This window comes from Myiozetetes cayanensis, unplaced genomic scaffold (assembly GCF_022539395.1).
Source record: "Myiozetetes cayanensis isolate MyiCay16 unplaced genomic scaffold, myiCay2020 scf33, whole genome shotgun sequence".
NCBI lineage: Eukaryota > Metazoa > Chordata > Aves > Passeriformes > Tyrannidae > Myiozetetes > Myiozetetes cayanensis.
Genome location: NW_026087555.1, coordinates 2429051 through 2445160, shown reverse-complemented (window position 1 = coordinate 2445160; position 16110 = coordinate 2429051). Strand labels below are relative to the sequence as shown.

The window sequence follows — 16110 nt, the reverse complement described above, 5'->3', positions numbered from 1 at the left end:
CCAACATTAGTTGAAACAACGTCTTCAACGCAGATAAGCAATGCAGTTTCTTATCCTTCTTGTGCTGCTTCCCAGTCCACTCTCTTTTATTTCCACGGACTACATATAAAACCCATCTCCAGTTCCATACAAATCTCTTCAGCGTTACCTCAGTAGGACATAACACATAGGAATGGTCATGCTCTATCTTTCAATGGTTTTCTCTCTTTCATTGTGGTGCTTTTGACTGGCACAGGGACAGCTGGTTCAGGAACCACACTTGCATGGGATTCTGTGTGCTTCCTCAAGCTATCCATGTCCAAGTATTAACACTATTTTACATTAATACATCAGGTGAACAAATGATGGAACATACAGTGTGCGATGCAACGACAGGTACTGTATTAATGTTCGAAATACTACATAATCATAAGAGTAACAATCTTTTGAAGAAAGAATGTAGGTAATGCTATACTTACAACACAGGGGTTTACTTAAAACAAAAGCCAAAAGCCCCACAGTTATGTAGAATCGTCTAGCTTGTCATCCTGAAGTACATAAATGCTAATAGGACTTTTTTGTCATATAGCACTACTGTGTTTTTTCCCCAAGTATTCAGTCTACACTTCCTACCATTAAAGTTTCAGCTGCCAGTTCCTTCATTTTGCATGTCTGTGATCTGAGGACGTTAGCAGCAGGAGCACCCTTACTTTTAAATTTGGTTTAATGTAGGTATTGCATGCCCTGCTGGTAGGCCTGAAGGCACAAACTTTTAATAGGGATGGAAAAACAGAATATAATAAGAAGGGGAGAAAGAATTTAACTATTTGCTACATTTAGTGAAATGAAATTTATTTTATGGAAATAATTATTATATATGAATCAATTTGTAACTGAATGATCAGCATCAGACTAGCAGATGTTTTATATTAGCCTTTCTGGGATCAAAAGCCATTTCATTGATGCAGTATTTTTCTGCAGTTCTAATGAAGTAATTTTTTTTATTGCGTTACTTGGAATTGAATAACAAAGACAGTTATAGGTTGAAAAGATGACAGGATAGGTTATTTCTCCTAAGTCATTCTTTTAGGACCAAGTATTATGATAATATCTGTTATAGAAAGAATATTATTTATAAATAATCTAATCTGCAATAAGAGGCAGAAATATTTTACAGAAGTGTATCATGGAAAAAAAAATCAGTAGAATAAAAATATATGGGTCATTCGTCAGTAAAAAATATTACACTTCTCACAGAAAATGACAGGTTTGTATACAGGAACTATATAGAAAGGAAAATCCCTTTTTGGGAAGATGCTATTCAGTGAGAAATAGTAACTAAACTTTGGAACAACAATCATGAAGCCCAGAGAAGATGCAAAGGTTTCTACAAGCCTCTTTGTTTTGAGGTATTAAGTGAGAAAAAGAAAACTTACATGCCTTAATGGTAGCTGATGAACTCGGCAAGGCAGGGGAACTGTCTGGCTGCAGCCATGGGGCAGAAAAGGCAGGGGAAAGCAGCTGAACGGAGACCCCGGTACAGCCACTGCAACCATGAAAAAGCCATGTAATTTTTGGCCTGTCACAGGCTCCAGGCTGCACCCACTGGGGACCTGGCTGGAGCAGGCAGCATCTCCTTGCTGGTTCACACGCTCCGGGTTCCCACCCCACGGAAATCAAGTCTCCGGGAAAACAGGCTGCCTAGCACACAGGTCTCCCACGAACATGAGGTACCTATGCAGACATTTTTCTTGGTACATTACTGCCTCACAGGATCAAAACTACTGCCCTGACTCCTGTTCCAAACTCAAAGCTTGGGAAATTAAAAAAACACCCTGCTTCATAATAATGCCGATTTAACTCTTACTTTAGAAGTGGAAGGTATCTTTCAGAGTGAAATGGAGGTTGCATTTCCCTAATTTCCAAGGTAACTGTGATTCTCACAGGTAAATTACAACCACAGAGACACAAGCAGAAGGCATCAGCAACACATCCTTCTATTATAGTCACGTAGATTTCGTCGCTGGTCATTTGAAGACTGGTAACCCCGTTACATCTTACTCCTTTGTTATAAAGCCCAAGCCACATCTCATTTACTTAATCAAACACCCACGGAATTCAGCGGAAGACAAGGCAGTGCAGTTTGTTCCTGGAAGAAGTGCTCTGTTTACCCATATGATGGAGGGAATCTCCCCACGGGCTGGAATCGCTCCAAGGTGCGCTGAAGCTGAAGGCAAAACGCCAGCTGACTGTAACTGTGCCTTTCCTGGCACCTTTCAGTAAACCTGTCGGCCGCCTCTCAGCCCTTCCCACACATTTTCCGAGGCGTGCTCAGACCTAACTGGAGGCTGAGGGTTTCCCAGGGATGGAAGCAGCCGAGGGGTGGCTACACACGGCTGTCTTTGCGGGCACCTCCGAAGATAAAAAGACGTCAGAGCGCGGCAGGACAGACTTACAGCCACGGCACTTTATTACACCGAAAGCAATAAAGTAGATTGAGGTTTTTTGTTTTGTTTTGTTTGTTTGTGTGTGGGGTTTTTTTTGTTTTTGTTTGTTTGGGGGTTTTTTTTGTTGTTTTGTTTTTTTTTTTTTTTTAAATCTATAGCCGGCGTGATAGATGTTTTTTGTTCCAAATAAGATGGACGAGGCCACGGCCGCAACCTGACCCATACCCTGGATGCCCTCCGTTCCTGTGGCTCCGGGAATACAGCCACCCTCCGCCGCTCCCTGTTCCCAACCACCGCCCGGAGACGCTCCGGCTTCTCCCTTCACCTGTGAACCGGCCCCATACGGCCCACACACCCTCACCTTTGGCTTCGGCCCAGTCTCGGCCTCTTTACAAGTGAAATACAAAGCACATTAGCTGGCGTGCCCCGGGGAACGGACCTGGGCTCATGGTGAGGCGGCAGGACGAGCTCCCCGCGGCGCTTCAGGGCGGCCCGGGACGCCGCGGCCTCGCCATGGCGACGGGGGAGGGCGGCGCTGGGGGCCGGGCTCCGGCAGGCCCGGGCAAGGAACCGGTCCGGCTATCCCCTCAGGGCAGGGGCGACGGGCCCCGGAGCCGCGAAGTACGCTTTATTATCCCATGGAAAACGTGGGAGCTGCGAGAAATCGGCACGGCTCGAGGGGCTGGTGTGCCTTCTGGGAGCTCAGCTGGGATGAGCTGTGTCAAACGGGAGCATCACTCAAGGCTGAGCGAGTTTCTGAAGCTGGCAAGCAGAGAACCAGGACCATTGTACTGATACCTAAGGAAGTATGGGCAGTGTCACACATTACACATGGACAGAGCAGGCTTTCTTCTTTCACAGAATCACAGAATGGGTCAGGCTGGAAGGGACCACAGTGGGTCATCTGGTCCAAGCTCCCTGCTTGAGCAGGGCCCTCCCAGAGCACATGGCACAGGATTGTGTCCAGATGGTTTGTGAATATTTCCAGTGAGGGAGACCCCACAGCCTCTCTGGGCAATCTGTTTCAGTTCTTGGTCACCCACACAGCAAAGAAGTTCTTCCTCATATTCCAGTGGAACTTCCTGTACATCAGTTTCTGCCCTTTGCCTCTTGTCCTATTACTTGGCATCACCGAGAAGAGCCTGGATCCATCCTCTTGGCACCCTCTCTTCAGATACTTATAGGCATTCGTGGTCCCCTTGCTTGCCTCTCCTCAAGGCCCAAGAGGCCCAACTCCCTCAGCCTCTCCTTGCAAGCAAGATGCTCCGGTCCCTTAATCATCTTTGTTGCCCTCCATCCTTTCAGGACCTGTGATCCTCTCCAACATCCTTCAGGACTTCTGAGCAGGGGGAAAGAGCAACTACAAAAAATACTAGACTGAAGATCTTAGTAAGTGACATAACATTAAGACATTTGGTTTGTGGAAAACATTGTCACTTTCTGTTGATGAGAGCCTGCTGCTTAATTAAATGTCCCAAAGGAGCTGTTCTTCTAAGTGACTGGTCTCCTCGGAGTCAAGGGGCTGGTCAGAAACAGAAATATTGAGAAGGAACCAAAGACCTTTTGCTAAATGCAAATGAAAACTATTAGAGAATACAAAGAGCAGAGATTTTTCAGTAACTTCTCTTTTCGTGTTGGAAACTTGACACCAACAGAAGAGATCATTTTTTAACACAGATTTGACCTAGTTTTTATTGCTAAAACTGTTTGGAAAACAAAAATGTCAAAATCAATTGTTATAATCTATTTTGGAAGGATCAAGTGGACAGAAAGCACTTCAAAAGGGGCATTACCTTTTCTGAGTTGATGGCAATCGGAAGCAAAGGATCTTGAATGTTTATGGGTCAATGTTCTGATGGATAAGTCAGAAGCTGACAGGATACTTAGCTGATATCAAATCACACTAGAGAACAGCATGACCTATGACTTACCCACCACATATAGGGAAAGCACTGCTGTACTGAGTGAATTTCAATCTGAGTGACATATGCTGAAGGTCTCATGCTGCCAGTCTTAAAATGTACTTCGAATTTCAAAATATTTAAAATGCCAGTTTCCTAACTCAAAAAGTGTTGCACCCAACACAGAGGAATTCTATATTGGACCTCATCTTGTCAGATAAAAAGGAATTGATTACAGAACTAAAAATTAGTCATATCTTAGGTGTAACTGATAATGATTTGATCACATTTTTTATGTGCAAACAGAATCAAGTCGAAACCAATAATATATATACTTAATCCTTTGAAAGGGCTAATTTTATAAAGGTGAATACTATTATGAGGTAATTCTGTTGGGAGAAAGAATTTAATCTGAAATGGGAGAATGATAACTGGAAAGCGTTTAAGGATGTTAGTGCAGATAACACATAGCCACAATCCCACATTTGCTGAAAAAACAGGGTAGTTTACAAGGCAAACATCTGTGAAACAGAACCAAAAATGTGGTATCATACATGTACACTGAAAGCTAGGAATTGTAGAAAATTACTGTGGGAAGTAAAAGGTTATAAGGGAAATACACATAAGGTCAACAGAATTAAAATGAGAAAAATGGAAGGGTTTTGCAAGTATAAAACACAGAAAATGATCTGAATAGCGAGAAGAACCTATTAAGGGATGAAGTTGACAGCTTTAACCATAATTAGTGACAAACTTTGAATGTTAAATATGTACATATTCCTTCTGTGCATTTAGGTAGATGGCAGCTGCTGTAATTATGTTGTATAGTATTGAAGAGTTGTTTTCTGTTCAAATGATAATGTAGGAGGATGGTTCAACTTCAGTTACTGAAAGAAAACTGGCATTAGAGAATTTGGAATGAACATGTCATGAAGTTGGATGCACCATCAATATTCATATTGAGAAGTTTTGGGGACACTAAGACTTTGTTAAGGAGCACAAAGCTGGTATTATTCCAATACCTTACAAGATTAAATGGGATAATAATAGTTTACCATTGTGACAGACAAAATGCAGAGTAGCCAATATAAAACTCAGTTAACAAATAATTTAAAAGAAGACAGATAATTCCAATTAGCATGGGCTTCTGCTAAAAAATCTCCATCCTGGCAGAAAAATAGAGCCTGGCAAACAGACTTTGTTTTCTTTATGAGGCTGCAGGTTTTGCTTGTTAATATAATTTAATCAGAGTTCAGTGAAGCATTTGACTTATTATCATTTGGCTTTTTGGATGAAACACTGCAACGACACATTTATTTGTATCCTGTATATAAACTTACAAAGAAAACTTGTAAAAACTGAAAAGATAAACCAGCAGATTTAAAATTACTGGTAATATTCTGGAATGATATCTGAAATACTTCACAAGCAGACATTTACACCATGGCTACATCTTCTGTGTTAAACATATATAATTCATTTGACTTGGAAGCAAAGTAAGAATTTTTTTTTATGGAGATGTGTTCAAAGGATCCTGCATGCCAAACAATATGTAACTTAGAGAGAACACTCTTTAGCAAAGAATCAAAGGCATTCTAAATCTATATAGTAATATGAAGAGGCAGTAGCCTTTCTGTGGTTAAGGATGAAACCAACTTCTATTACAATGCTGTGTTGTAACATCAGTATAATTGGCCTAGAAATGTTTGGCCTGCAAGTCCTGAAGGGAAAGACTGTCTGTGCATGGAAAAAAAAATTCAATTGCTAACACTTTTTGTTCCTATAATTAGAGGAGCTTCTCTTCCAATTCTGTAAGCAGTGATAATGTCCAAGGAAGGGTAATATTATATAGCAGATACACTTTGCAAAAGCTGTGTGAAGAATTAATTTGTTTGAGTAAATTTGAGTCTCAGATATTGGCATATTCAAAATGTAACCCAAGGAGGCAAAAAGTGCAATGTATTGATCATTTTGAATGGCTGGTACCCTTAGGAAATGTGTTTGTGCATCTTTAATGGTTACATGAGAAAGAAATTGCTAAATAAAGTGCTTAACTATGGCAATGCCCAAAACTTAGCAGAACATATCTGGATATTCTTCAATACTGAATACTTGAGCATTGCTTATAAAAAAAGAAAGTGTTTTGACTCCTGCCTAGCTGTCCATCCTTGGTCAGCTGAAACTGAACTGTCCCCATTCCTTCACTTTAGAGGGAAGGAAAGAGATGGTTTGATGAAGATTAAAGTTCTCATGGAGAAAAACATGAAGGGGAAATAAAAAAAAAAAAAAAAAAGGAGAAAAGGTCAAAGCATTAAAAATACAAAACCAGGGGACTGAAGGGTGGCAACACTGAGCATGCTACCAGGCAGCAATCAGTGTACAAAGAGGTACAGACTGCATGAAAAATACAAAGGCTGTGTGCAGCAGGTGTGATGATATGACAGGCTGGTGGAACAGAAATAATCCCTGAACTTGCCAGGATTTTTTTAGTCAAGCTTCCTCCTCCACCACACTCAGTGTCAAAAGGAGCTGAGGGAGAAGATTCTGCAACTCTCTGAGACCCTGGGTACCATATTAAGGTAGGTACTGATTTGTCATGAACTTTAATCAAAAGTTGACTGTGGTACAATGGTTGTTTTTCATGCCAAGGGAAATACACAAAAACTAAGAAAATCCGAGAACTTACGAGGACAGATTCTGTAAGGTTTGCAATCAACACTTCTAAATTCAATTTTCAATGTTTTGTGTGATGTTTCTTTAAAGCCAAATAACAGGAAGTCTGTCATCTCTCAAAACAGATTGTCTTTCCCTAAAATGATATATTTTTCCTATGCATCTTTTCCTTATACATGTGACAGGTAAACAGCATTTCTATCTTTCTGATATTCCTATGGTAGTGAAGAATGTACTCACTGTTCTAAGTGATTATCATAGGCCAAGTACCACCAGAAGTAGTTTTCTCTCTCTAACACACAGAGGACACTTCCCCAGGTACATTATAATGTTTTTGTTCCACAGCAGAATCTTCAAAACCATATTTATGTACCTCACTCGTATTCACTCTGCACATGATACATCTTGTACTTCTGAGATGAGCCTGTGGATTTTGTGGATCAGTATGGAGCCCAGGTCTGCCATGTGTGGATCAGCTGCTTTGTTGGTAGGTACTGGTGATGCTGCAAAACTTGCTGGTCAGGTACCAGCATGAAACTAGGACTTGAAGAAGGAAGCAGAGTAAAAACAGAGCTCTCACAAATAGGGGTCCTGGTACACGCAGTAATTAGCCAAGGAAGGCTATGCCAGGCAAGATCTGGCACTGCTCTTTTTTACAGCTGAATAGAAAAGTTACTTTTCCTACAAGAGTAATCTCTTTTACTTTCAGTGGCAGCAGGAATACACAACTGAGTTGGAGGACTTGCCTCTGATTTTTTTTCTTTATGGAAAATGCATATTTTGATCTGAATAACCAGTATCATATTGACTAAAGATTTCCGCTGTTTTTCTAATGCAGCACTTGCAACCTCTTTAACCAACTTCAGCAATGTCTCTACATCATGCATCTCCTTTTTCAGCTTTCTGTTTGAGTGACAAGATAGAGACAGCAGTGCTGATGAAGATCAAACAAACTTACAGTGTGAAAATTACTATAAGGATCTCTAGTCTTGCTACTCATTATATACATATTATGCATCAACATACTAGATCTTTGTCAAGTTCCATTGATGGTATAACTGGATTCAGGGTAACCTGACACGTCTCAGAAGTGTCTAAATCTGTATTTCTATAACCTGAGAGATGTGTACAGCATATACAAATGTGGCATTGTACAAAGGTTTTATTGGCATTTGTTTGAGAGCACCTAATAAACTTACTTATGAATGATGAAGCTGCAAGTAGTGCTGCTTTTCAACACTCATGCTCTTAAGTCTTTTATATCATGCCATTGCAGGCCCCATGTTCTACGTACATTACAAAAAACCTGCCCCAGCATGCATTTTACCCCCACTCCCTTTCCCAATTCCCTCTACGATAAACTGAAATTTATCCCACCAATATCTCCTTCTGGTTCTATGGTAATGCTTACTTATTTCAGGTATTAGTACTCACAGATTTATAGGTCTGCATCAGATAGATTTCCACCTACTGAAACATTTGTCAACTTACTTGTTTTGCCTTCTTTTGAAAGCTGTCTGGAAAGATTTATATAAAAAGTTAATCAAACTACATCACTGACTCAGCCCATCAGTACAACTTTTTCATCACCATAACAATATCTCTGTGACATCTAGCTTATCATCATGAATTATGGGGGAAAGGATAAACAATCCATTAAGAAATTAAAGTCTCACAAAGGTGCAGTTTGATAAAGGATAAAAAAAACCCACGGGGTATGTATAATAAAACCTCTCTCCCCTGAAGAGTGATTGTTATCTTTCTTTCATGAGCGTCAAAGACCTGGAGCTTCTCAGTGCCTCAGGCAAGTGAGTTTGAAGGTCTCCTTCATGACTGAATGGGAAATTGTAATCAGAATTAGGTTATGACTGTTTATCCTATAGAGCATTTAAAAAAATGTTTTATGTGTAGAACTGATATTACTAACTGTTAGAAAAAGCCACTGTAATCACGTTTAGAAAACTTTGCCATGTTTTCTGTGTTCAGTGTGTCAATGTCTGTTTATTTTGGTGTATGCTGGGTCAAGCTGTTTCATAGAGAACTGAGCTAAATAGTTCTGATACATTCATTTGTATAGTCTTCATTCTGTAATAAATGTAAGCCTGTGTGAAAGAACAGTGACTTACAGATAAAGATGTCTTTACAACCCCAAGAGAAATAAGTTATTCTTAAATAAGTTTTCATTTCCTGAGACAAAATATGCCGCCAATATCCTTACTGCACAGCAATTAGTTATGCCTTTCCTTATCCTAATAGAAGACAGCAGTATTTACAGCCTTTCAGATTCCTCTGAGTGACTTTCATGATGCTGTACATGGTATAACCTGTGGCTGAACGAGAACGTAACTAAATCAAAGGAGGTGCAATCAAAATTAATGACTTAAGTGACAACAATAAAATTATCCTGTACATTTTTCTTTCCTGTATAAGAGATTATATTTAAATTAGTGAAAAAATAATTTGAGATGATAAGAAAGATTACCAGTAAGAAGTGTTGGTATTAAGCTGGCTGATGAATAATTTTTTTCCCCAGGAAGTTGCAACTCTGAAGTTTTGCACTTGGTCTCTGTAGATCGTTTATTGTTTTCTAGTTCTGGTCACACGCGTTGATTGCCTCTCATCTCAAACACTGATACAGACAAGCAACTACATATTATTTACAGGTCACATTTTGATGATGGAACCTGTGTGCACTACTGCAGTGTAAATGATAAATAACAATATGTTAACTAGAAAGAATAGATGTCTTTTGAGGTCAGCAGATCTAAAATTCTTTTTCTAGATGACTTCTGGAACACTGTCATCATTCCCTTTGGCCTGTTCTCTGTCAGTCTACGATTTATAGAATGTATTCAGGTGGGAGAGTACCCAGCTGGGAGAAGCTCACCTACATTTTAAATGCTTGCCTATTGAGGTTCATAGCTTAAAGTAGCAGGAGTGAAAAAGGCATGGAAAGGTCATGTCTAGGAACATGACGTGTTGTTGTTGTTGTTGCATAGTCTTAAGACAACATTTAGGTGTGTCATGCCAGAGATGGTTCAGATACTTTGGGTTCTGTATGTCAGGTGATTAATGGATGTTTACGCTCTACTGTGTAAACTCTTTTCTATCCACAAGGGTAAGAAATGTTGCTCTTGTTTTTGGTATAAGAGATGTTTAAATTGAACTTTGGGGATTTGGAAATGAAAAGCACCTTGTAAGCACACCCTTCAACATTAAGTACTGTGTACTTACCTCCAAACTGAATTTAAAATTATGCATTGTGATAAACCTGTGTGCATCATTATAATATAATTTTGTCATAATATCCTTACCAAATTGTTTTGTGGAAGTTTCTGATACAACAGATTGTTTGTTGTTATCAACCAGCCACAAAAGTGATACTGGAAATTCTAATGGAGGCCATTTTAACATTCCCTATAAGTGACATGAATATAGGCTTCATTTATTAATTGTAGCTGATTAGCCACAAGGCAAACATTTAATTAAACCTTGAGAGACAATAACATTGCACATAAATTATCCATTTAAGAGCACATAGGTCTTTATATTTCATTAAAAATTGTTTAGCCAATAACCACACATCTTAAGCTCAATCTGTGTTTGCACGGATTTGAAGTAAAAAAATTCCCTAGTGCATTGTTGTTTTATTTCAAACATTTAATTCTTGACGCGTTTTGATTTGTATTTACTTATCACTTGTTCATGCTGTTTTCCTGAATAGTGAGACTGCCACTCAAATAATGGATTGATAATTGATTTAAAAAGTACTACCAAATTATTTAATTTTAAAAGTATTTCAAAATAGTCTAAAAGGTACTTTAAGAGCTCATGGTATTCAGCAAAGCAAAAATACAAACAAATACGATGTTATATTGCTATATTGAAGGCTTCTGTCCTGAATTATTTTTGTCCAAGGCAGCTATTTTCTGTTCTATTACTGAGATGTATTGTTTTCCCTACAAGAATATGTGCTCATTGTTTTATACATTTTTCTGAACACTGACATTATATTAAATGTGTGTTTAGATGCAAGCAGCAAGATGGCTGCTTAAGAAAATGTTACATGAGTCGTAAATCCAATTTGCTGTAAAAGCCTCCCTACCTTCCATGAGTTTGAACAGATCATTATCTCCTTTTTGAAGTAACTTCAAAAATGAGAACACCCTTAAAACACTGGTGGTCAACCATAACCTTTGTGGGCAGGTTATTTCTCTTCAGCATGTTTTCTACCCATACATTTTCTGAATAATGTAGACTGAGGCACAGAAATCTGACAAACAGGTGAGAAAAATAAAAACCTGGTAAACAGAAAAATGGTTTTGATAATGTAGTGCATGGATTCTTATTTCATATGATTTAAAAACTTAGAGCTCAAGCTCAAAGTTATAAGAACTTGATACTAAATTCTCTTTCACTATCCTATGGTACTGTATAAGGAGCACAGGGAAGTCCAGGAAAACTTTCCTTCAGTGTATTTATATTTATAGAAAAAAATTACAGAAGTATCAAACAAATTGTTGTGTCTCAGATATTGCAAATATTTTCTGAAAATAAGTCAGAGGAGATTCATATAAATGTTAATGCCAGTTCATATGCATGCCACCTTCTTTACCTGGCTTTTGTCTGTGTAGACAATACTCACAGAGTAGGGATCTTGCCTCTCTGTTTTCAAAGTGTCTTACTTTTTAGAGTACTGGGAAAACAGTTACTGCTCGATTGTGAGATGAAAGCACTTCTGAAAATCAGTCTGGTGAGTTATTACCAACACTTTGCAAATAATTACTGCTACTACTAAGACGTTGAAACTAGACAAGCTGCTCTTTCTTGTAACAGAATTGTTTTTGAAAAAATTTGTCTAATTTAAGTATATGAACAGCACCTAGGGAGCCAATATGACTAAACCTCTTAGGTGAGATAGGCTCTCTAATATCCCAAGCTAGCCTCTTCCCTTCGAGTTAAGGGATAGACTGTGTGACTTATTTCCTCTCTTTCCCCCCCCCCCCCCCCTTTTCCCATTTTATTTTTGGTTTGGAAAGCAGAGAAGAAAACATCTAGAAATCAATTATCAAATAAAAGCAAGCAGACAAAAAAAAGCACACCAAAACCCAAAAGCTGAAATACAGTAGATTTGCACAACTGCCTGTGAAGTTAAATGTAGGTTACTACATTCATGTACAAAGATATTTAGATGGCAAATGGAAACTCACTGCTGTGAAGCACATCACATTCATATATAATTGAAGCACCCGAGAGTAAAATACTGAGGCACAATAGGTGACAACTGATAAAAACAAGAGAAGAAGTATAAAACAGGATACAAAACTCTGGGGAGTACAGAGAATATCTAACACAGGCTGAAGAATCTACAATAACTGTATCTAAATTACCAGATAATACAAAAATAATAACTGAACAGATAAAGCCAGAGAATTCAGTGAAGTGCTGCTGTTGGAATGATACATTTCTGGAATCAGAAACTTTTGCCTGATTTTCTTCACTATCATGCAAAGAGAAGAAAGACTTTTAACTTGCTGCAAGATGTCCAGAGCAGGGAAGCAGGAGTTTCCCAGCAAAAGCCACTGTCACCATGTCTCTGGAAGAACAGCTTCACTCACTCTTTATGGATCTGCCTTAAAAACCAAGTGTTCCCAGATGGAAGTGACATTTATTGTCCCTCAATCTGCAGGGACGTCTAGGTTAATAAACTCTAGTTAATATTGGTCCACTCTAGCCTTACCCTTTTGCCGCTTGCCTATCAAGTTTCACTCTCTGGAAATCACAGTTTAGGGCCATAAATCCTAAAAAGACATATTGCTATGCTAAGAGCTGAACTTGGATTTATGTGCAGTTGCAGTAGGCTTTGACGTAAATGGCTTTGCCTTGTGGTGGCCACATGGCCAAAATTGTTGAATCACATTCTTCTCTAATGTGAAACAGACGTTTGTGTCAGACAGTTTCTTATGAATTAGGTTTTGTGAGCCCACATTGTTTATTGAAAACAGATGATCCTGGCATTCTTCTGTGGACAAACGTCACACTATTGTAATTGTAGTAGACATACACATAGCATTTTTACACCAGTATCCTCAGGTGCAGAGAATTCAGGCATATTGTCTACCTTTCTCTGTCCTAACCATCATTTTGACAAATCATATAGATGCTTTGAATTTTAAATCTCTCAACTCCAGAAAGAAGAGAGGACAATGCTAAAGGTTGCTTTTCTTGGGACTTAACCATGATTCAAAACCTTCATAACAATTCATAACAATATCAGTCTTTAGCTTTGTCTTAATTGTTGCCAGATATGTGTTTTTTCAGGGTGATTAATGATAATTTGTTTGAACAATGTTGTTTAAACACTCTGAGCTAAGTACATAGTATCTCTGTCTGGAAACAAGCTGAACTGAAATTGTAGTTTACTGACAGAGCTCACCTGGGAGATAGATTAAGGCAATGTTTAAGATAATAATTGGAGTTTACTGCAAGAAAGATTGGAAGCTAATGTCCATAATGAAATTCCATGTTATCTCCTCCTGGATGATACACTGTAATGTCAGCACCCATCTGTCTTGGACTTGTTCAGAGGAATTTCTCGTCTCCAAAAGCCAGTACAGAGGATTCACCCAGGATGTACCTCTGTGTCTTTGTTCACTGAAGGGCAGTAATAGCTGGTAAAGCCATAGGACAACCCCAAAATTGAAGTGTCTCTGCTGGGGACACAATGGAAAGAGCTAGCTAGAGCTAGAGCTGCTCAGTCTGAGAGGGAAAAGGGTTCAGATGCATATTGGGAACTGGCAGCAGAATGAATGCACTGTTAAACCAAGCAGGAAGAGAAAAATGGCTTGGGAGAGCAGTGTTGGATAGCAAGTTTGGAAATCAACAAAATTCCTTCTATCTGCTTTGCAGAGCCAGCCTTTTCTGCCACAGCAACTTTAGAAGTTCATAGTTAACAACCTTGCATAATGTAGGCTTATAATCACCTACATTGTAATATTATAATAATCTAATTTTGTAATTTTAACAGCCACCGTCTTGTCTGCCATGTGAACTTTGCATCTGAATTCTCACTAAGGCCTCACAGTGAATCCTTATCCACCTGAGCAGAGTTTAGGCATTGCCTTCCAGTCTCTACACAGTCCTAACACGCAGTTTCCCTGTCTTGCGCACTCCCCTGAGAGCTGGGTCCCTGCTATGCAACCAGGAAGGAGTCTTTACAAAGACAAGCTCCACAGGAGCCTTCAGGAATTTAGCACTTCTTTTCTCAGTTGCAAATTAGTTGGCATAGGTTCTGGAAGTACCATAGCAGAGAATCTGATGACTGAAGTGTGTGAAATACAGGCATTACAGAGATCCTGCCTTGATTTTAACAATGTACAGAGCTGGACAAAAATGTGTGAGGCAGTTATCTGGCTTGTTTCTAAAGAGCTGGTCATTATCCTTCCTTTTGCCTTGTGTTTTCCTTCAAGTATTGGTGTTCCTTTCTCTCATTTACAGCTAATTCTTGGTTCTTTCTTTAACTCATGGCAAAATGGACCTTCTTCCTATGAGAGCAGTCATTTCTGCTGTCTTTATCTCATTATATTTTTCTCAGTATTTTTATATCATCTCTTAAGAGGACAAAATTCTCAATCCATACACATAGGGAGTAGGCAACCAGCACAGCACAACATGCAAAAACACTGGCAGGCATACCCAGAAATGCAGGTCATGCTGCTTATGGCACAGTCATATCCACAAGGAAGTTAAATAAGAGTTATGTATTTAGTTTTTCCCAGGAAAGATTTAGTCAAGAAACAGTCATCTCTAATCACTCATTTATGTACATGAAAACACATCATGACACCACTTACAATGTATGGTAAAGGTAGTGGGAAAGATAAGATATCAACATAAAATTGTGGATAGCTTATAAAATAAAATTAAGCAAAATTAATTAAATAATGAAATAAAATGAAAATCACACTTGTGCTCATATACAGTCAACTGGTGGCTTAATGGAACAATTTTGACTTAAACTTTTGAAATCTATGCAGAGTATCTCTTTCAGGTGTGAAGAAGCTCTAACCACACATGCCTATCAGTCTTAAAAGATTCTGTTTAGTTAAACAGTTCCTTATCCAAAAATTTTGTATTGATTTTAAAAGGTGAAATAATGTCTTGTTATTATAAGGCCAATAACTGGCAAGTTAGAAAAGCAGTGAAGTAAGTCTTTGGAAAAAATTTACTTTCTGTTTATGTCTTTGAAGCTGTCAGCTGTGTTTTCACTAATTAATAATAACGTATCATAGAATAAATAGAGGTGTTTTTTTATTCTTTCATAGTTGAAGCAGAGGATAAATATAGATGATAATTGTATGCATCATCTGAAAGTTATATCAATTAATTACTGTTAATTTTCGTGTGAGTTAAAACAGTTTTGGGATTGCAAATTATATTTACCTGTACAAATCAAGCATTTTTCTTCCTTTTAAAAATATTACTACAGGATTTCTGTAGTAATGATTTAAGACTATAAGTAACAATAACAATACTGCAGTTTGCAGTAATTACTGTAGAATACTGTTTCTTATAAAGGTGACACTTTCCATCATATTTCACCCAGTAAAATTCAGTTTTTTCACGTTTTAAAATTAATGTGCTGTAAGGTAAACATGTAAATATTCAAGTGAAAAGATAGAATTATGCAGATAGAGAAACAAGTGTGAAAATCTAGACTTCCATGTCTATGTTTATATAATCTGCATTTCAGCATGATGCTACTATAAAAGGGTGAGAAAGCCTTCAAATTTTTCAGGATGGGGATCTTAGTAATAAGGTAGAAAGTGGTAGCCAATGCTGAGAAACAGAAAAATACCCAAATGAGAATATGTAGATCTAATCTGCTATATAGAAAACATGGAGTATTAGGAAGTGGTTTTATTCTTTGATAGACATCTGAGTTATAATCCATAATTAGTAATCACCAATCTAATTAGTTTTGCCGGTGTCATGGTTTAATCTGAGCAAGCAGCCACTCACTCGCAGCCCCACCAGCAGGATGAGGGAGAGAATGAGAAAGGTAAAAGCCAGAAAACTCAGGGTTGAGATAAAGACTGTTTGATAAGGAA

General features: G+C 38.4%; 1 protein-coding gene across 1 annotated transcript in view; it reads right to left on the bottom strand.

Moving 5' to 3' along the window:
- TTC29 (tetratricopeptide repeat domain 29) overlaps nt 1-16110 on the bottom strand; it is a 383434-nt gene that overhangs the window by 122980 nt on the left and 244344 nt on the right. The window lies entirely within an intron of this gene.